Source organism: Podarcis tiliguerta, assembly GCF_965153285.1.
Source record: "Podarcis tiliguerta genome assembly, chromosome: 2".
In the NCBI taxonomy this organism is placed as follows: Eukaryota; Metazoa; Chordata; class Lepidosauria; order Squamata; family Lacertidae; genus Podarcis; species Podarcis tiliguerta.
In genome coordinates, this window is record NC_139535.1 from 76,582,950 (window position 1) to 76,603,966 (window position 21,017).

At 38.8% G+C, this 21,017-nt stretch overlaps 1 long non-coding RNA gene across 1 annotated transcript; it reads left to right on the forward strand.

Annotated features, from left to right (window-relative positions):
* Positions 1 to 11,023: 11,023 nt before the first annotated feature.
* On the forward strand, positions 11,024 to 19,041 carry LOC310670046. Its single transcript, XR_014507496.1, has 3 exons — positions 11,024 to 11,052; positions 16,544 to 16,679; positions 18,995 to 19,041. It is a non-coding gene; the product is annotated as an uncharacterized lncRNA (long non-coding RNA).
* The last annotated feature ends 1,976 nt before the right edge of the window (positions 19,042 to 21,017 follow it).

A 21,017-nucleotide genomic window follows, 5' to 3' on the forward strand; every position in this document is an offset into this window, starting at 1 on the left:
TACCCTCCAACATTTCTTTGATGAAAAATAGGGACGTCTCATTCCATAATTATAATTTTGCTATTTATACCCCACACAACTCATTGGGTTGCCCCAGCACTCTGGGCAGCTTGCAACATATATAAAAAGCATAATAAAACATTTTTAAAAAGCACCTTCCCTATACAGGATTGCCTTCAGACGGCTCAGGGGTCGGATAACTCCATACCCTTCAACATTTCTCCAATGAAAATAGGGACATCCTAAGGAAAAGTGGGACATTCCGGGATCAAATAAAAAACCGGGATGGCATCTCTAAATTAGGGACATTCCCTGGAAAATAGGGACACTTGGAGAGTCTATCACTCAAGGCCAACCCTAATGCAACTATTATTGCTGAAATACCAGTGTGAAACTGATGTTTTAGACATTGAATACATAAACATGGAAGTAAAATATGCATTTCGGTGCAGCTTTAAACACAGATTTACATGTAGTTGGGAAATCTGGCCTGATCACGTCCCTGACATGCTTGTGTCCAGGTGCTTTACTTGCATACTATGCACATATGCTGCAGAAAGTGCTCAAGTATTTATTTACTTTTGGTAGTCATAATGTCTTGTCTTGCCCTCAAACTCTTACTGAAGCTGTTCAGTAACATTCTCTCCCCCCCCCCGCCATTTCTGTTCTCCTATGCTGTATACCTGAGTCTTGAGCAAACATGTATTTTGGTGGTGTATGAATTATGTATGCTGTACAGTGGTACCTCGTGTTATGGACAGGATCCGTTCCAGAGGCCCGTCCATAACATGCAAAGCCTGCAACTTGAAGTGCTGCGTCTGTGCAGGTGCGCAGCGTGATTTGGCGCTCCTGCGCAGAAGTACCCATTCCGGTACTTCTGGGTTGCCATGGGATGCAAGACGAAAACACGCAACCTGAAGCGGACACAACATGAGGTATGACTGTATTGTGTTTTAATATTCGGTTGGGAGCCACCCAGAGTAGCTGGGGAAACCCAGCCAGATGGGCGGGATATAAACAATATTATTGTTGTTGTTGTTGTTGTTGTTGTTATTATTATTAAAAATCATGCAACCATATTCACCATTTTCATGCCTGTCAATGCCATTGTTTGTCTTTGCTAATGCTGCTTCAGTGACACTTCCTTTCCTCTGGCTGCTTTTGCTGCTTCTGTTCCTTCACAATTAGTCTCAAGGTGAATTCCACCCAGTAAGGGATCATATGATGCTACAACATTTATGTAGCCATTCACATATGTCATCACTAATGGCATGAATGTAACTGAGAGTGTGCACTCTGTAAAAGACTGGCTAAATTCTTTAGAAGGGGCCTTGAAAAATCACCAAAGAGTGGATTTCATGACAAACAGTGCCGAGTTTCAGCATAGCTCTACTTAACCTTAGTGTGTCAAAAGTAAAGTCTGTGCTGAATTTGGTTTCTGGTGGTGTATTGCTTGAGCCATTTGTAAGTCAGCATGAGGTAGGATTTTCCTGCTGTTGCAACTGCCACATCAATCAGCCCTCACTTGTTCAATTTAATTCTGTGAAACACAGAGAAATTTAAAAATCTTTTGCTCTTCAATTTATATTCCTATATTGAGTGGGACCAATATGTATGATATTAAAATAAGAGCTGAACACCCAGAACAACCAGATATACCGGTAGTTCTGCTCCCCTACAGTACAGTCTGTTCGGCTCCAGCTGTCTGCATCAGTAACTATGGGGGAAGGAAGCAGACTTGATTGCTCTGCAAGCATTGTATGCATGGAAATCTGCATGCCTGTAGGAGTAATGATGCCAAAAGGGATGGAGCGATCAGCCAGTTTCTAGACCATCCCCCTTTTACATGTGCTCACTCATAAACCTTTTCCCTGAAAGGAACTCAGCCCCCTCACAAAAATGTGTGAAAATTCATATATAAATATGCATTTTTGAATGTACTTTCTCTTAAAAAAACACATTTCTAAATATATCTCTGTTATCTCAAATTATACATTTTAAAATACATGGCAACATGATGTCTGAGTTGAGAACTGTGTTGCAACATGCAGAGAAGTGTGAACTCCAATGGTTAGCTGTGTTCCAATCTGTGCATTAGTCTGGGTGGTGGGGTTGGGTGCCGACTGTGTCAATTTGTATCATAAAGATTGCAAAGACTGAATTTCTCAATCATCCCTAGGTGTTAACATAATTCCCATACCATATTTTTTATTGTGAGCAGGTTGAAGCCATTCCCAGGGTGTGACACATGCTGAAAGCTTCTAGGCAAGCCAGTCAGATGGGTGGGGTATAAATAATAAAATTATTAATTATTATTAGGAGCCAGTCTGCTGAGCGTAGGGTAGGAAACAAAGGCGGACAAACTGCCCTAGAAGAAGCATGATGTGCCCCCCACTAGAGGTACACTACAGTACGTTTCCGAGCACAATTCAAAGTGTTGGTACTGACCTTTAAAGCCCTAAATGGCCTTGTTCCAGTATATCTGAAGGAGCGTCTCTACCCACATTGTTCTACCTGTACACTGAGGTCCAGTGTCGAGGGCCTTCTGGTGGTTCCCTCACTGCGAGAAGCCAAGTCACAGGGAACCAGCCAGAGGGCCTTCTCGGTAGTGGCACCCGCCCTGTGGAACACCCTCCCACCAGATGTCAAAGAGAACAACAACTACAAAACTGTTTCCCTGTTTAGGGAAACTTTTAATGTTTGATGCATTACTGTATTTTAATATTTTGTGGGAAGCCGCCCAGAGTGGCTGGGGAAGCCCAGCCAGATAGGAGGGGTATAAATAATAAAATTATTGTATTGTATTGTATTGTATTGTATTGTATTGTATTGTATTATTGTATTGTATTGTATTGTATTGTATTGTATTGTATTGTATTGTATTATATTATAATTACTACCCTCTCCTAACACTCATACACTCCACAAGTGGTATATTGGTTGGCTTAATATATATCTCAAGGAGTGAAGAACATTGTGTTATCAGAGCAAGAGATGGCAAGAGTTTGAAGCAGTATTTTTGAAGTGAAAATGGGGAAGTGTAAGGTGATCAAGACCAGAACCAGTAAACCACCTTGGGGACATAGGCAGACACTAGTAAGGAACATGTCAGATATGTATGTAAAAGTAAGAGGAATAGTAGGCAGGCAATGCAGACAATCACCTTATACCCACCCCATTGAACATTAAATCAGAGAGTGGCATTGCATTTGCCCTCTGATGTCATCTGACATCCCAAGAACATGGGATTTCCCAAAGAATCCTGGGAACTGTGGTTTGATCAAGATGCTAGGAACTGTATCCCTGTGAGGGGAAACTACAGTTCCCAAGATTCTTTAGGTGAAATCATGATGTTTAAATGTATGGTATGAATCTGTCCAGGCACCAAGAACTAGTAGTTCCTGATCCACAGGGCTACAGGACAAGAAGCTGAATTTTGTAGTGTTTCAGTTTCCCTCTGAGAATAATATTCCTGGTACAAGTGTCATTATAGTAACTAGAGATGTAGAAAGTATGGTTTTAAAAACTAGTGTCAGTTTAAATTAATCAATGATATCTTTCATTCTTTGATTAAGAATGTTGCAGAATATATAGCAATGTATTATATAAACCATATAATAAATACAATGTACACTGCTAGTATAGTATTTCATTATGCATATTCTTTACTATTGATTCATTCAGGTGATTTATGCTGTTCTACACCTCTTTTACACATGCCCAGAGGAAGATATTTGATGAAACATGTTGTGCTTTCAGGAATAAATCTTATTTCAAACTATTTTGAGACTTTCTTATTTCTCTTTGTATTTTTTACCTTCTAGTGCTGCCCCTTGTTTTCCTCTTTTTCTTTGTTTTGCCTTCAATGTTAAATCCCCACACTGCCTTTTCCTCCGTGAGTAATAGCTGGTCCAAGGTCATTCTGTATCAGAATAAAGTAAATTAGGCAGAAGGGTGCCAAGATTTGGAAGGCAGGCCCGGTAAGGCCATAAGGAGATTCAAAACAGTGATGCAATCTTGTGTTGCTCGTATTTTTATCGCTCCATCTTGCATTTCTCAGGCTGTATCCTGTTCTTCCCATGCATTTCCCCCATTATTATCTATTTGTATAAACCCTTCCTAAATTGCTCTCTTTATGGCTTGATATGACATTTGAGTGTTTCCAATATGTATTTCCTTTGCTTTGATTAAAATAGATTAATTCATTCTGTACACTAAGATTTCTAGAATCACTGGATGGAATTTGATTCAATTGAATTGAATGGGGTGTATGAGGGGAGGGGTAGTACCTCTGGTGGGGGACACATTGTGCTTGCTCTGGGGTAGTTTGCCCACTTTTGGTCCCCACCCTGCAACCACCTCTCACCTGTGGGTCCTTGAAGCTGTCAGCATGCACAGCGACCACACCCAGGGAAATGACTTTGATTGTCCAGCTAAACCACCTACCTTTGCCTCTGCCCTCATCCGCTACTGGAGTGTGGCCCTCAGAGGGTTTCCCAAAGGTAATGTGGCTCTTGCAAAAGCTTCCATGTGCCTGCTGTAGAAGATATTGCTTGCAAGCAGCTGAGTGTGTGTGCAAGGGCAGAAATGGGACATTGGGTTGAATAAAAAGTATATACTCATTTGGGCACAATGAAGACCAATATATTCTAATATATGATGCTGCCTGCACATGCATAGGTGGGAAGTATTTGAATTTATGAGAATCTTTCACATCCTGCCCTTTGATGTAAGTGAATTACACCAAGAGCACATTGTTATATTATACTTCTTTAGAAACAAAGAACATCCTCAAATGTACTAAGCAAATAGCTGGGTCTGTGGAAACTAGTCACAGCCTTGTTGTCTGTAAGTACAGTGTATGTACGAATCACAGTAGACAGCACTCTGCCAAAAGCAAGGCCAGCACATGCACACTAACACACCCTGCCATGACCCTTTCCTTCCAGACTCAATTCTGATTGATAGACTAAAGATAACACCAAACGTGAGAGCAGAAAAAGTGTGCTCAGTCCTGTCATGGAAAAGAGCATGACAATTCTATTAAGAGCTGCAAAATGTGACTTAAGATGCTCTTACTTACAAAGGCACAGAAAGCAAGCAGAAATTTTCATGCCCTAAGAGGTCCTGCATGACTGAATTGCAATAACATAGTTCTATGTACATTGGTCTGCAGCTGTGAATGAACTTGAGGATTAAAAGACCTGATCTGACTTCACCCTCCTTCAGCAATCATTTTTAAAAATTCAATTACGTTACACAATATATTCAAAGCTAAAGAGAAATATCTGCCTGTTTTACAACATATGAAGATCCCTTCCATCCAAAAACTTACATTTCAGTCAATTAGCTACACTATAACTACAGATTTTTCATTATGCACAGGAGAGGATTTTTATAAGCTTAACTTTTAGAGGGGAAAAAAAGTCAAAACCCATCTACTCTGTGATTTAAAACTACTTTTGTAGACCATATATTATCAAATAATTTTAAAATGTGGACTGTACAAGATTTTGCTGTTAATATTATCTCCATTATATTTAAGTCAATTTTGCTGTCAAATTATTATAAGGAATTCATTTTCACATTCACTTGTAGTGTAATTATCTTCTTCCATCAACACTTGTAGTGTAATCATTTTCACCTATCTTATGTCCTGTACTGAACACTTAGGGATGAGTTCAGCTTCTTAGTTCTCAAGAGAAGGTATGGCAGATAAGCAACCACATCTTATGGCCCTTCCACTGAAATACAGATAGTGATTTTGTACCTCAGCAGCTGAAGCAACAACCATGTCAGTCATGGATCAACAGGTGCTGGGAACTGGCTGCCACTGGCAACAACTTCATCAATGAAGGGAAGATGTTCCTTCCCACTAGCCAGATCTGTGGGAGCTAGACAAAAATCTAGCAGAACTGTGAGATGTTCTCTTGTTTTTGATAAAACTGGAGATGTTTATGGAATTCCTATGACTATTCCTCAAGGGCTACTACTGGCCATAATGACTATGTTCTGCATCCACTGTTGGAATGGGATATGCTTCTGTATACTAGCTGCTGGGAAAGGCAATGGGGAGAGTGCTATGGGCTTCTGATAGGCATCTTGTTGGCCACTATGAGAACAGGATGTTGGACTACATGGGCCTTGGCCTGATCCAGCAAGGTTCTTCTTACATGATATTTCTGAGCACTTCACTACTCCTCTACAGTGGTACCTTGGGTTACATAAGCTTCAGGTTACATACGCTTCAGGTTACAGACTCCGCTAATCCAGAAATATTACCTCAGGTTAAGAACTTTGCTTCAGGATGAGAACAGAAATCGTGCGGTGGTGGCGCAGAGGGAGTGGGAGGCCCCATTAGCTAAAGTGGTGCTTTGGGTTAAGAACAGTTTCAGGTTAAGAACGGACCTCCGGAACTAATTAAATACTTAACCCAAGGTACCACTGTACTTAAAATGCAAGGTTATAAATGGAAAACTAACTCAAGGAAAATGAAACAAACAAACAAAAAGTGCTCTGTTGTGAACATAAATGTACAGGTGGCTCTAACAAATGGGTTCTATGCCTGCTATTAAAGAACTTTATCTTTCCTGCTTCCTTCCATGCTTGCTTTTGCTGTACTTGGAGCAGCACCAGTGACTATTGATGTTCCAGCAGTTTGGCTGTGATACTTAAGACCAGTTCCTCTAAGTTGCCATGCCAGTACATAGGACTCTTGTATCAGGTAATGAGGTTTGATTTGGCATAGAAAACGTTTCTATGTTTCCACTCCTGCTAGTTTCATGAAAACGAGTGAGTCATTGTGAAATATTGATCAACTGCAGTGCTTATTTAACTTCCCAATTTAGCATTTTGACAAATGCCCTCCATTCATTTTGCAATATTTTACTTTCAGCTGAACTTTACTTACATTGCCTTCATAAGTTTTATGTGATGGAGAGTTAGCTAGGGAAGTCAATATTTGGCATAGTAGTGTGCAGTACTTATATACTTTCAGAGATCATTTTAGTGATCTATTTTAGGAGATGGATTGTGCCAACCTCTGCTGTTTTATTAAGAGCTGTACAAGCATGGTGGTTTAATAGGAGTAGCATGAGAATTTAATGCTTTAAACCAGAGCTAGAGTAAACATCATACTGTAAGGCTTACACTTGGCTTGCATTTCAGAGAACAGATAACCTAGTAGGAATGGCAGAAACTTTATTCATCTTAAATTTGGCCAATGGGTGAGACTTAAAATTGATTGTCAAGAATTGGAGGAAATATATGAAGGAAATATATGATTGGAGGAGATATATGCAGATAATTTAATATTCCTCAAAAAACACTCCATTCTTCTTACACCAAAGAGCAGAACAACCCTCAAAACACTTGCAATCTGAAGCACTGGAAATAATTTCCAGGGGACAGATACAAATCCCATTATAGTTAAAATATGACTTTAATATAGTGAAATCAGACCCAAGATTTTAAAGTGTGATGATTAGCCTGGCTGAGAGACAGAAACAAAACTAAGCTGCTTCTACTGTATTAACCAATGTAGATATGAAGAACGACATAAATAATTTTCACAGGACTAGGCTGTGTCTTTTTAACCTTCCTTGCACTGAATTCCATGATGTCTATTTGTCATGGCTGTAAAACCAACCGTGAGTAACATAACAAAATAACTTTTGTTTTAGTCTGAATTAAGCTTTGTTTTAAGACTGAGCCATTACAGAGGACTAATCTACACCGATCAGTTAGAATGTTTAGAATGTGTTATAAAAATCTGATACCAGAGGGCGCTGTAGAGCAGCGATCCCTCATCAAAGGAAAATTGCATTCAGAGCCATATTACGGGGCTTTTAAAAAAACATTTTTACAGATCAGTGTAGATCCAGCCAGAGTCTCATGGATATTGGAGCCTGAACCATGGCTTGAGAGCCAGTGTGGTGTAGTGGTTAAGAGCGGTGGACTCATAATCTGGGGAACCGGGTTCGCGTCTCCGCTCCTCCACATGCAGCTGCTGGGTGACCTTGGTCACCCTTCTCTGAAGTCTCTCAGCCCCACTCACCTCACAGAGTGTTAGATGTGGGGGAGGAAGGGAAAGGAGAATGTTAGCCGCTTTGAGACTCCCTCGGGTAGTGATAAAGCGGGATATCAAATCCAAACTCTTCTTGATATGCTGTTACGTCTACCCATTAGTTCAGCAGTGAATAACACATAGTGATTTTCATTCTCCTAATTACTTTACATCTATGCTTCTAATTATTATATACGAATACAAGCTCCATTCCGCTATATTCATGATTGCATTGTTAACTGTCTTTATAATTGCATATAGGATAATGCACACCCCTAATAGAGCCACGAGTATAGGATACTTTATTACAGTCACCTCATAGAATATATTTTACATGTACACTTATGACAGTTTAAGTGCACACTGGAAAATGCGAAATTTAACTACGATACGCATGTGCATCATATAAGCACCTTCTCCAGGCAGCTATGATTGGCTGCTGTTCCCATTTGATTTTACATTCAGTGAAGTGACCAGAACCCCTATCTACATTTTGTCTGTTTGTTTGTGTGTATGCATCCTATTCTTCAATTTTTAGACTATCCTTGAAGGACCACTTTGTGAACACAAAGGTGATTTGTGTAGTTTCAGGGCTCTGGAGGAACTCGAGTCAACAGCAGGAGGGAGAGAAAGCACATAATATCCCAGCAGCATTTACATGGCTCATTTACGGTTTCCTTTTGTGAAATGAATATCCAGCTGCAATTTCTGTCCAGCAAAGAAGCTGAAGCAGAAGTATTCTCATGGGAACACACATCTTAGCAAAGACAGTTATTAGAAAAGACCATATATATATATATATATATATATATATATATATATATATAGTTGTAATTTCAGGTTTGTAAGATGCTGCATTCTAAATTACAGCCACATATTTAAAAGGAAAATTCCTATATAGTATCTCTTTATAGTATCCCTGCATAGTACAATTTAATTTTCTATTGGATCTTCTCAGTTAATAAATATATTCAAGGATGGATAGGATGCTATACATTTTTTTGGAAAGCTTTTTTCCTTCTTCATGGCTCCACCCCTTAAAAATAAAAGAAATCTTGACTGAGATGGGAACCCTCTGTTGTCAATTGTTTCTCTCTCTCTCTCTCTCTCGTGCACATACACATGCACACAGTTCAGGATTTATGGCATACACTTTCCCCCTATAACATTGATAAGGCATATAGAAGGCTGCGGGGGCTGGGGGGGGGGAGAACGGGAAAAACATAAGGACTGCTCTTTTTGAAATGATTGTCAAAGGGCAGATAAGGTCTCAAGTTCCTAGTTCTTCCTCTTCTTTATAAAGAAGTTACGTCAGTGTTTTTCAACCTTTTATTTCCTACAAACCTGACTTCTCAAATGATTTTATTTGAATTTTTAAAAGACTGAAGTGTTGTGACTTTTAATTAGAGAAACCTTGCTTGAAATCAAATCATCACCCTTAGAACTGAATATAAGTGCAAGTTTTTTGTTGGATACTGTTGGCCTGTTTATTTTTAGGAGGATTCACCATTCTGAAGCAACATATAGCTATACTTCCAAAACAAAAAGTTTCCTTTCTTTTAATTTGAAAGGTCTATCCAGCTCTCAGTGGCCCTCAATCACAATAAAATTTTGCAGCAGCCACGTGTTTCAATCTAACTAGGAGGCAGAGTTATTTAGACCTCCACTTAGCATTATTTTGTACAAAATTTGTTCATGTTCTTTAAGTGTCAAACTAATAGCATAAGAGCCCTATAGCTAAGCATTTTCAGGTGATGAATATATTTGTAAGAGAAGAATTATTCTATACCATAACTTGTTTTCAGTTGACACATTCCTTCCCCCGCAGTCTCTTCTATTTTTCCATACAGTCTTTACTTCCCTTTCCACTGTATCACTGAATACTTTTCTTGCTTTCTTTTTTTCCACCTTGAACTCTGTCACTGTGCGTGAGCACATAGTTCCAGTAAGGATTTTTGAAGTAAAGAAAAGTAAAACAGTTATGATTTAAAATTAGCACCTCATACTGCAAGAATGATCTTGTCAGGTTTGTTATTCAGTAAATGTGATTAATAGCAAAACTGAGAATCACATTTTGGCTTGAAAGCCTCTCCCATTGGGGCTGCTTGTTAGTAACAGAGAATTCTCAATAATTTAACTACCATTCCCACCATCCTTGACCACAGGCTGCCCTTGAGAGTTATGTGCTAGAGCCAAAAATCTTAAAGAAAAACCCTAGCCTCTACTTTACGTTATGCACCCTTATATCCAGAAGCAGCTTGCCCCATTGGGAGGAACCACAACATTTACTTCCTGACTGGGGTTGTTGTTGCTTACTGGGAGGGAGATGGCAGGAAGGTTCATGTAGCATTGGCACACTGAGGTAGCCAATCCACTGTGCCTGCATCACTCCAACCTTGCTACCACCTCACCTCTCCTCCTCTCGTTTCCAGTAAGTGGCAGTTACACCACTGCCAGGAATTTAGCCTTGCAGTTCCATCCCACCAGGCAAGCTGGTTCTGCTTGTGGTGGCCATTGTGGACTGTAAAGGCTTCCAGAATACCCTGCAATTGAGGTGGAGCCTAGTGCCTCACTGCACTAAGCCTTAAATCACTCCATCATGTCTGCACTTGGGTGGTGATAAGAACTACATATATTATGACAAATGTGACTGACTATCTTAACAACCCCGATTTCTGCTTGCTTATTGTGTGACACCCTGTCACAGGAGACTATATTTTTAAGCTTTTAGAGCGAACTAACATTATAGCAGCAAGAAAGTGTTAAGTATCAAAGTAATAGATGAGTGTTCCTCTAAAAGGCAATTTCACTAAATACCATTGATATTAATCTTTCTGACTGTTAATTATATTCTTTTTGACGTATCATCCCTCTATGACCTTTTCTTCAGAATTCTGGTGAATTCGTGTAACTGTAGTCATGGAAGCTCAAACATGGACTATGTTTTCATTGTGACAAAGAAGATGGGATAGTAACACCAGTTCCAGGTATGAGACAAAAAGCAACTTGCAACAATGATTAATAGTTAAAAATTTAATCAGAAAGTCCATATTTATATTTTATCTTTACCTGCTACTTTTCTTACATTCTGTTTATCCATGCCACCATATATCAAGTTTTTTTTAAAAAGGATTGTCTCAAGAATGCAGACACTAAGATATTGTTGAAGAACTTAAAACTTTTTGAACTAGAAATGTCCCAGCAATGTGTAAAAACAATTAGTAATGGCAGTCCTTAATAGAAGAACCTGAACTAAGGTTGAAAAGAGTAAGGGTTGGCAGTCCCAAGATTAAAAAAGTAATGATTCTGCCACTAAACCACTTTTACACCAATCAATACTTCAAAGCATCCAGATTTTATTAGATCCACTGAATAAGCAAAATAAGGTAATGCGGGTGTTTAAGGCTTTTTAAAGAGAACACTTTTATTGGGCTCTTGAGAGCCAATTCCTACGTTTAAAAAAATCCAAAATCAATTTATTTTTAAGAGGAAAGTACATGAGAACAGGTTTCAAGGAAACAACGACCATCTTGGCATTTAAGCATCCTAAACAAGACAGTGTTAAATATTCAGGTTCTCTTGTAGATACTGCCTTCTAAAAAAAAATAATTGTATTCACCAACTCTGTGCCAAACACAGAAGTGACTCAACATGGTTAGCATACACACACACACACACACACACACACACACACTACTTGAATCGTTGAAGGGTAGCTCTATACAAATCAAGCACTTTTTCTAGCTCACACGCAAGTGGTATACTTCATCTGTTTAGGTTTAGGTTTTCAAGTTTTTGTTTTGGGGTAAATATAACTATATTGCTGTAACAGCTAAGACAAATGTTGTATGAGGAAATGGTTATATTGTGAGGGAAAATTTAAAAACACCAGTGTTGTTTTGTTATAAAGACTCATTGTTTTGTAAAGAGTGAAGAGATTAACTGGCAATTCACTTCTGAATTGATACAGGTTGGTAGGGGTGGGTGCTCAGTTGGCAGCCTGCCAAGAAGAAGCAAGGCTGATACAGTCTCAAAAGAGGTGGCTACATGCTTGTGAAGTTTCCCATTATGATACTTAACAGCAGAATCTTGCTTTTAATCGTACCAGGAGAATTGAAAAGGATTGGATAGTAATAGGCCCTTTAGTGGACATTTTACTCAGAATCATTGGTCCTTAGTCATAGAGCAATAAGGGTTTGGAATTTCAGTGAAAATCTGATGGTTTTTGATAAGAGAGAATGTAATGGGAGGACAGTCAAAAGGAGAAGGGACTGAAGATTGTAAGAAAAGGCAGAAGGCAAGTTGAAAACCATTGAAGACAGGAGCTGAGACAGGAAGACTTTGGAGACAGTTTTCCAGGATTGCTTGAGGCCACAGTGGCAGGATGACATTGATCTTTGGGAAGCAGGAAGATTTCCCAGAGGAGGCAACTGTGATATCTTTGAAACCGTGTACTGGTCTTCAAGCACCAGACTAGAAGGAAGACTTCAGAGAAAAGCCGGAGGAAGTCCATCAGACTGACATTAGTGTTTTCATGTGGTGTAGTTCAATTAAATGGATTAGGATTAGGAAAAACTGGTAAAAAATATTTAAACTGTATTGAAGGTTTATATCCAATTAAATACGGAGTTTTATAAATAAAAGGTAGGATCATACACCTAGAAGTAAAACGAAAGGTGCGTAAGTGGACAAAATTCCCCACATATCTTAATAGTGGCAGTCCTCCACAGAGACAAAAAATCATAATGAAAGCCTTTATGCCATTGGATCTGAAATACAGAAAGTGAAATTAATAAGCAAAATAATTGCAAAATTAAATCATATAAAGTGAAGATGATTTCAACCTTCAGTGAAGGTGTTGAGTTTATTAAGTCTGTCCAAACTGATACACCAAAGTATTTTTAAACTTACCTATCTTACGTAATGGGGCTACCCTTTAAATTAAATTAATGTAATGTCATAGTATAACTTAACTTTTTGTTTATTCTGATGTTTGTTTTTTCTAGATTAATAAAGAATATGAAAGCTAGTAATGGTAATTAATTTATAGAAATGATTTTTCTAACACCCTTGCATGTCATCTGCTGCATTGTACCTAGTGACTTGTGTCTTCAAATGCCGAAAAGATACAAAAGCTTTGAACATTAACATCCAAGAGTCTAGCAATTACCATCTAAGTCTTTCAGTTGAGTCTGAGCTCTGAGCAAGAGTTTTAAAAGATGGGGGGTGGGGGGGGGGAGAAGCTACATCTAAGACGTTTGTAGTCAAAGATTGTTTTCATTATCCAATGTTTTCTTCACTTTGTAACGAAAAGGCAAAGGGAAATATTATAGATGAGGACAACAAAGACAATAACATTTTAATGTTTTGAGTCCATAAATATGCACATAATATCCTCATTTTGTCAGCAGGTGTGGGTGGTGCAGGAGAACTGAGAATGGTCTTTCCTTTCTGCCTCTGCCTTTTAGTTGGGCTGTTATGATTTTGCAGTGATTTATATTCTAAATTTTTACTGATATTATGTATATATTCTGTTTAGTTGTGTTTTTTTACTGTTAACTTGGGGTTTTAGTATATATGTTTTCTCTGTCCTGTAAACCTAAAGTGTAGGGTATATTATAAATGCATTAACTATATCCAGTCTATATCTCTGCTTATGTAGATATTCCCTTGTACCTCTTCACATGTCCATTATTTTATTTAATATGTCAAATTAAAGGTTGTGGTGGTGGTGGCTGCTGTAGTCATTGTTTTCTTACCTCCACCAAATGGTCCTAGGTCAGGTTAGAAGAATATACAAATGTATCAAAGGTCACAGTGAAGTGGTATGTCTTCAGCATATAATGAAAGACATACCATGACGGTGCCAGTTATACCTTCTACAACTTAGAGAAGGCCCTTTCCTGACCTGCCACTTTCCAAACCTCTAGAGAGCCCCTGCTGTCTTAATATCCAGGTGATTCTGTAGGAAAAGATGCAATATTTCAGAAATATGGGTTTAAATCATTTTGCACGTTAAACAATAGGGTGGGCATCTTGAACCAGATGCAGAAACAAACTGGCAGCCAGTGCACTGTTTTGGAATAGTTGTTATGTGAGTTCTAAATAGAACCCCAGCCAGCAATCTGGCTGCTGCCTTTGTACCAGTAGATGTTTCCAAGTCATCTTCATGGGAATGCAACTCTATCTAGATCAGCCCACCTCCAAACCTCTCCAAACCAATAACATATAACTCCTCTGTCTTATCAGAATTCACCTTCAATTAACTGGCTGACATTCCACCCATCACTGCTTCTGGGGATGCTGAAAACACAGGTCTTTAAAACACATGGAGAGCACAATTGCCCTCCACATGTCGGATGGCAGCAAGGAGGAGGTGAGCTAGCATGCTCATCCCCGTCGGACTTCTTGTTTTAAAAATTGCCTTCTGTTGCATTATGGTTTTATATCAGTAACAGAAGCATTGTGGATTATTATTATTTATGTAAGACAAAAATATTCTCAGTTCCTCATTCCCACAACTGCAGTTATTCTGAAGCAGATTTATTTGTAAACATTTCAATATATTCATTGACTACATAAATATGCCCTTTTTAACTAGTGATTTTCAGCAACAAGTGAGCAATGGTTGTTTGACTGATTCATGTGCCTGCAACCAGTACTTTCTCCAGACATATTTGAGTCCTAAATAGTCTTAATGAAGAAGGCCTTGTCCCCAGATCACACTTTACACCTTTAAAATAATACTGTTATAAAGTTATCTGGCTATGTAATGGGAGGAAATCATGAGATGGTTCATTATTTTCTAGATGTCAGAGATCTTGTTGTCTTACATCCCTTCAGCTTGCCATATGGAACGACCCTCAATGTCCTTCGCCCATGCACTGTTCTAGGGGTTCTCCTGACCCCCCCCCCCAGAACCAATTTTGGGGGTCTATAAGGGGAAGGGGGGAAACCATTGTGCAAAAGGAAGTCCTTGCACAGGGTTTATTCTGACAGGGCTGGTTAAGTGAATCCCGCTCTACAATTTAACTGACTTAGAAGAATTTTATGGCCTTTTTTGCTCCAATATGACAGCCAAACTAAACTACAGCACATCTGTGTATCTGAACCGAAATATTTCCCAATCGCATAAAGAATAGGGTCTGAGGATCTGCTGATAGGGGGAAAGGTTCAGCACCATTACTGGTATGCCACATTTGCTCTTGAAATCCAATTCAACCTCTCTTCCCACTTTCTATGTGAATTGCAGATACAGTTAAACATGTGCATTTTAGTAGCTTAATAAAGCTTCCATTGGTTTAGTAACAACAAAAATTATTTGCTGTTCAAATATTTGTTTGTTATTAATGATCAAATACTAATTTTATGCTAAAATTGAGTAGGGATGTATACTATTCCCACCTTCACTGTTTTGAGAAATTTGCTTGACTTTATATCTCAACTCATTTAAGTTTTCTTCTAAATTGCTTTATAAAATCAGTATCCTGAAAATTCACCTTGATTCTTTTTTACCTGCCATGTAGAGTAAGTGTAGGACCTAATATTTTAATAATTGTATCAGAACTAGTTTACCTTTCTTCCAAAAACATCAGTATAAAACCAAAGGCCTTGGATAATTCTGCTAAAGCTGAAATATTGTGACCAAATTTGGTATTGACTCTAACTTTAGATACGGGGCAATCATGTTTAGGTTATCAGTATGGATTTAAGTAGTCAGAACAATATAACTATTCTTCATGTACATTCCCATATCAGTTTTCTGAAAGTGCCCTTAAAAAAATTACAAATAGATATGTTCCTTATTTGCAAGATAAAACCCCCACTAACGTTGTTCAAAACAATCAGTGAACAGTGGCCTCTGTGCGAATTTGATTGTTAGCTTGCTGGGTTCAGATTCAGAATGATAACTGTTCACGTTAGCGTAGACAGGAAATGTTTCAGAGGGTTTGATATACAGTATTATGTATCCTTTTGATGAGCTCTATTCCAACGCTTATTTTTTCGGAGACAATGAACACAATGTAACTTTAGGCTACTATGCTGTTACAGACAGTTGAAATCTGGTACAAAGAGAAGGGGTAGAATTCCTTATCACATTGACAAGGCAAATGGAAAGAACATTTAACAGAGTCATATAACACTGTATTGTCATACTTGTACATAATATTAACATAAAATAGTTATGGCTTTATCTCAAAATGGAAATACAAAGAGAAGGGGTAGATTGGCAACTTTGGCCAAAAGTGGGCTTCAACATTCTAAAATATATTAACATGACCAAGTAAAGCAAGAAAAAACTAAGAATACTGAACCAAGAACAGCTATGGAACAGACTTGAAAGAAACCACAGTCAGAATGTAATCTTCAGAAGTAAAAAGATTTGCATACTTCCCTTGTCTCCTCAAGGTATTTTCACATTATGCTAGAAATGTACATGTACATCTAAATTTAACAGGTGTCTCATTTTCTACACAGATGGTGGTGATCATAAGGTAACATGTAAACATATAAAGCTAATTGCCACAGGCTCTAGTCAAGTACAGCTAAAAGGAGATGATCTGAAGAAGAGAACCGTCAACATGGCATGCAATCCGGCCTAATAGCATAAAATGTAAATAATATTCATTATTATTCCTAATATTAAAAATGGAAATTACAGCATTTACATATTGCTGCAAGGGCTATTGGAATTTCCCCTCCCACAGTTAAGCATTTATTACCAGCTGGGTCACAGAAATGATATATTTCTCACTGTGGGAGGTTGAGGTTCCAATAGTCCTGAAGGAGGCTACAATAAAACCTGTCCTGAAAAAGAAAAAAAATGACTTGATCTGGTTGGTTATATAACAATCACACAGTATCAAATTTGCCTTTTCTGGGTAAGGCGATAAAGCGTGAAGTGGAAAAACAGCTCCATGTTCTTGGCTGAAACTAATTACCGTATTTTTCAGTGTATAAGACTAGGTTTCCCCCCTAAAAAATAATATCAAAAATTAGGGGGCGTCTTATATATTGATACATCTCCCCCCACTTTCTTAAATCTGACCCCCCCCAAATAGGGGGTGTCTTATACATGGGGGGCATCTTATAGACGGAAGAATACGGCATTTCCATCTTGGTTCAGAACAGAAACTGCTTTGATCACCCTGGGGATAACTTTTGCCAGAGAAAAATAATGAAACCATGTTGATCTTCCTAGATCTCTTAGTGGCTTTCATACAATCTACTTTGAACCATCTCTGTGGGACAGGATTGGGATATGTGTATATACATATGTGTATATGTGTATATGTTTTGAAACAGCTCAAGTCCTACTTGGAGGTAGGTCCTCGTGAGTGGAGCTGGAAGACTGTTGCTTCACCCAGTAGCTATTGGTTTATTAAGTGGTGCATTTACAGTGGTACCTCAGGTTAAGAACTTATTTCGTTCTGGAGGTCCATTTTTAACCTGAAACTGTTCTTAACCTGAGGTAGCACTGTAGCTAATGGGGCCTCCCTCTGCTGCTGCACCACCGGAGCACGATTTCTGTTCTCATCCTGAAGCAAAGTTCTTAACCTGAGGTACTATTTCTGGGTTAGCGGAGTCTGTATCCTGAAGCATCTGTAACCCGAGGTACCACTGTACTTGAAACTACTGGAAGATATCATCAAGAGATTTGGGCTGGGATATTATCTGTATGTGTATTATACTCAGAAATATCTTGCATTTCCACCTTTTGATCCCAGGCATTCTATGGACATTTTGAATCGGTGTTTGATAGCAATGTTGAATTGGCTTAGGGTAAGCAAGCTGTAGCTTAATGCAAACAAGATAGAAGGGCTATTGATTGAGGGAACTGTTGTACTCAGCCTGATCTGAATGGGGTTGCAGTTCTCTTGAAGCAAAAGGTTCACAGTGGAAGTACTAGCGATGCTCTGGTGATGGCAGTGGTTAGGAGTGTGTGTGCTTAAAAACAACTCTAATATGCCAACTGTGCCCTTTCCGAGAAAGATCAGACCTGGCCTGTCATTCATGCTCTTATCGCCTCTAAGATAGATTTAGGGCTGCTTTAGGAATTTGAATTGTATGAATTACTTGTCAAAACTATGCAGTCCATTCCCTGCTTACTGAGGCTTACCGATCAAAATTTTGTTGTCTGCTGGCTTTTGCAATTCTCTAAATGCAGTAACCGTTCTCATCTCTTGTAAAAATATGGGTTTTCAATCTTTTTTAAAAAAAATATATTAAAATATATATGCTTGTGTCTCTCTTACATATAAAACCATGCTTATTTAGATGTAAGAGTATATCCTTTCTCATCTCATCTGGACAACCAGTTCAGTTAGGAAGGGAATAATTTCACCACTAACATGTTTGGACAAAGCAACATAGGCTTTCAAATGCAAAGTGATGTTTCTTTGAGGAGACAAAAAGCAGAAAGGAAAAGGTGATGTACTGATGAGTCCCGTGGACTGTGCTGCAGTATGGGGGGAAAGGCCAAATAAAATAAAAAATAAACATCAAAAGAGAAAAACCAGACAGCATGCATAGGTTGAGGGGCAGGTAGGTAAGGAGGAATATGGCTACAAAAGGTACCGTTGTGATAGGTACAGAGCATAATGATGGGAAAACACTTGCAGAGACAAAGCAGCAGGATGCAGTCCGAACTGCATTCTCAGTACCTAGAGAGAATTCCTGTGGGATGCTTAAGAAGATTAAGAGCGAAAGGGAAATGGAATACGGTCACTCAGTTATGCATATATACATGAATGCATGCAAAACAAGATGAAAAACCCCCACAAAAACTTTAAATACAATATTACACAAAACAACTCTGTGAGAAGACAGAAAAGTACACAAGAAGCCAACTTATACAAAAATCAAACTGAAGGGTCCAACTAGCTTTGTATTCCTATATTGACTCACAGTGGCTTTTTGTGGTTTCAGGCAGAGCTTTCCCAGCCCTCCCTGCAGTGCCAAGAACTGAACATGGGCTCACATTACAAGTCAACAGAATGTTGGGTAAACATATGAGAAAATGAACTAGACTCAAAGGAAACTGATTTGCCCACCCCAGATATGCACTTTGCTATGAGTTTTGTAAGGTCTGGTTCCCTGGTTCCCTGCTTCTCTGCTGGCCCATTCCAATGGCAGTGGTGGTCTTGTTTAGGGGACAGCTTTGAATAAGACTTTGCCCAATATGTCTTATTAAAAACATAAAGGTGTGCAAATGCATCCCTGCTTCCTCTCTTTTGTCCCAAGATGTTTCAGAGGATCCCCATACCACCCTGCTACTACCCCTACTACCAGCAGATTTTGGGAGTCCCAAGGGGAAAGGAGAAGAAGGTGGAGCTGTGTTCCCTTCTGCTCTCTAATGGACACTATTGGATTTTAGCCATCATTTTTGCTACTATTTGTCCTTGTCCACTGTTTTTCATTGCTAATAATAATAATAATAGTAGTAGTAGTTAATACTTGTATAGTATTTTCAGGTGATAAAAATGTGTCACACATATTATCTAGTTGAAATCCTTATGACAAATTTGTAAGGTAAGTCTATGTTATTATCCCCCATATTGCAGCTGGGGTGGCGGTGGCGGGGGGGGGGGGTGAGGCTGTGACAGAGGTCTCATCCACACTTCTGCTTCTGCTGTGCCAAGAAAGCACGAGTCTAAGTGGTTTTCTGCTTGATCTGCACTTTCTAGGCCCCACTCCTTTCCAAGGGAAAAACTGCTCTTTAGAGATAGTTTGGAACAAATGGCAATCTAAGGAAAACCTAAATTGCCATTTGCACCGACTGAACGCTAGAGAGCAGTTTTCTCCTGTTGGAAACAGTGGGACAAGAGGAAGTATGGGCAAGCCCAGAGTGACGTCATGGCAGAGGTGACATTGAAACTTGACACTTCCTGATTTGAAATATGGTTTGTTTCATTGCATTTTTTTAAGAAAAAAAGGTGCCAGTATCTTAGTGTTATATTGAATTAACATTATATGTTTTGACTGGCCTGTTGATATGCTGTTCCTATGACTATTTAAATGTTGCCGATTTGTCTTGTAATTGTTAATAAGTTTTCTTTAAATGTTTTATTTTATTCAGTTGTTCTAGTCTGATGCATGAACTACTTTGGACATTGTTTCCTATGGAAAAGTGACATACAGATCAACTGATGATGCCATCAACATTATTGTCAACCACCACAACAACACTGGGCTACTTTCAAAAATGGGCAATTGCAATTGGTCCAGGATTCAGGATTCAGGTAGGAGTTGTGAATGGAGACTACGTTATGTCATTGATCAGCTTCAGTTTTCATTAACAAATGCCTGGCTATTTTCTTGCCTTCAGGCATTAAAAATAACCACAGGCAGACCTTTTAACATTGCTACTAAAACCACAACTTGCCAACCTGTATCTGTCCCCTTATTGTGAGCTAGATTGTAGCTGGGTTATTGAAGAATCCTGCTGTGCTAAAACTTTTCTTCACCAGCAACTTTACAACTGCCTGTGAACAAGACCTTCAAACACTGAATTGCATCCATCCATCTTGCTTTGGTGTTGTCGCCAAATGCAGTTGACAGAGGGTGGGTCAAGGAGACTGCTGGGTTTGATCTCCAGAATTTGGGCGATGCACAGTCTGAGTCTGATTTCTGTAATGCAGGGACTTACAAATTTGAGAGATATGGGAATTTATAAACAGTACAGAGGGAAGCTTGTCCAACACTACGCATCATGGGTATCAGGCAACTGCAGGATTATGTTTCTTACTTATGATGAATGGAGCTGAAAGCTGCCAGAAAGTAACTTTCGTTTTGGATACCAAACTCGCCTACAGTTGCATACATCCATCATTGCATTTAAAGTTGGCTATTTTCAAGATGTCTGCATAATTTAAATCATATAGTTGTTATTCCATGGAATTTATTCTTGGTGATGTTTGCCAGCAGTCTGCTAAAATGGAAGCTCTGGGAA